The sequence below is a fragment of the Plutella xylostella genome, chromosome 14 (assembly GCF_932276165.1).
Source record: "Plutella xylostella chromosome 14, ilPluXylo3.1, whole genome shotgun sequence".
NCBI lineage: Eukaryota > Metazoa > Arthropoda > Insecta > Lepidoptera > Plutellidae > Plutella > Plutella xylostella.
In genome coordinates, this window is record NC_063994.1 from 5,712,871 (window position 1) to 5,715,267 (window position 2,397).

General features: G+C 34.3%; 1 pseudogene; it reads right to left on the reverse strand.

Moving 5' to 3' along the window:
• Positions 1–203: 203 nt before the first annotated feature.
• Positions 204–1,082, reverse strand: LOC125489528 (annotated as a pseudogene).
• Between the last annotated feature and the right edge of the window lie 1,315 nt (positions 1,083–2,397).

Here is a 2,397-nt window from a genome sequence, read left to right on the forward strand (position 1 = left end):
ACATTTTAGCTCATTTCTAATTACCCTTGGTTCTACATTTAGAGCGATCTGCGGAATATTTTGTTGCTCTTCGTTCAAAACTCCATCAGTAGTTCTTTCATTTCTCTTCATAAAATTATGCAGATGCACACAAGCCATCACGACAAGTTTTGCTTTCTCATTTTGTAAGCCAATGCGTGTATGTAAAATTCTGAATTTATTAGTTAAATTCCAAACGCGTCTTTTACAACCATGCGCCCGCGACTAATTCTATAATTAAAAACCCTCTCAGGTGATCCTTTTGCATGATATCCAGAAAATGGTTTTATTATATTCTTTGAGATGGGGAAAGCATCATCACCGATGAAATAAAAAGGTACAGGTGTATTTCTCCCTTGTAATGGAATCGCTTGTGGCAGACATAAAGTTCCATCTCGTATCATATCAAATAAAGTTGAATTGCGTAGAACTCCACCATCAGATATTCTGCCCTGACTTCCAATGTCCACGTATAAAAAGTTATAATTGGCATCGATTAAAGCTAGCAAAACAATACTGAAATATGACTTATAATTAAAAAACTCAGAACCGCTATTAATTGGACATGAAATACGTATATGTTTCCCATCGAGGGCACCTACGCAATTAGGTACATTCAATTTCTGCATGAAACTCCGAGCCACTGATAGCCATTCTTCCTGTGTATTCGGCATCTTTAAAATAAAATTGTTTGTGATATTTGTGTGTGTAGTTCTAGTTATATGTATGTAAAATGTGTGTGAAGTTCCAGGTACAGTATAAAATCATAGATATTATAATTCGACTAGGAATAGATAAATGTTACTTAGGAAGGTTCAGTTTCTAACTACCTAATGTGTTACGGATATTTGTACTTACCCTTAAATAATTGGATAATGTAGATACCAACGCTTGACAAACATCTGGAATTATTAAAGAAATAACTTGTGGAGACACTTTAAACAGCGTACCGAGTGAAAAATAAGAGTCTCCTGTAGCCAGTAGCCAGGTATCTCAAAGTAATTGCTAGTCGATCGGAAGCTGACACAGCATTTCTCCAGCGGGTGTCAGTTTTTGATATCATGGGTCCAGTTAAATTCAGTAATATTTCAAATTCTTCACTAGAGATCCTTAGAAAAGTGTTAAATTTCGAACGAATATTTCTTCGGTTAATGTCATCCTTTCTAAAATCTTCAAGTATCAGGGACACATTAGGCCTATTTCGTAGACTTGGTCTGACCTAATATCTGTAGGGAACGGCGTGAGGATGAGATGAGTGATACAACCGAATGCTGAATAAACACTGATTTATTATAATAATGCAATAGGTTATATAGTTTACCAATACATACCACATCTCCCATGGCAACAAGAAAAAAATACAATCACAATAGTATTTTTTTTATAACACCAAATAATCAAAATTAAATTGTACGATTACAATGGTTATATAAGGTTAAAATGTGGATAATTACCAAGCTTATTCTAACAAAGAATACATATTATGTGAATACACAAACGATTACATATTATTTTATTAACTACGATGAGGTTTTGTGCGATTTTTATGCACTATTTCCTCTTTGTTATTCCTTAAAATTCTAACATTGACATTTAAATCATCTAAAACTAAATAAGGTCCTAAATAAATGTTATCAAATTTATTTCCTACTGGGTTCTTTAATAGTAAATAATCACCCTTATTATAAGATATAGAATTAACATATTTATCGTAATTTTCTTTCCTCTTCAATTTACTACATTTAAGATTACACTGAGCATCCTTTTGAGCTACTTGTAGCCTGTATCTTAATTCTGCTGGGTAACTGTCATATGAGTATAAAGGATCTACGTGGTTGCTATTTAAATTATTAGGGATCATACAAGTCTTACCGAAAACCAATTCGTGTGGTGTGTATTTCGTTTCACAGTGAACAGTATTGTTGTATGAAAAACACCAATATGGCAGCCAACTACTCCATGCGTTTGATCTGTTTTCACAATTTATTCGTAAATACGCACCCATGGTTTTATGTTAGTTTTCCAGCGAACCGATGCTCTCGTGGTGGTACGCCGTTGAAGTAAGATGGTTAATTTTAAGTAATTGACATACCTGTTGCATGGTGTTGCAGATAAATTCAGAACCTCTATCTGTAGCTATTTCACGGGGTATACCGTAACGTAGAACGAATCTCTCAACGAATGCACGTGCGACTGAGGTGGCGTCCTTATTGTAAAGTGGGTAAGCTTCTGTAAATTTTGATAGCTCACATTGTAATGTTAATATGTAGCAAAAATCATTATCGTCTTTAGGCAAAGGGCCTACGATATCTAAGAAAATTTTCTCAAATGCATAATTTGACGTAGTCGTAATAGCCATAGGTTGCTTTGTACCAACCG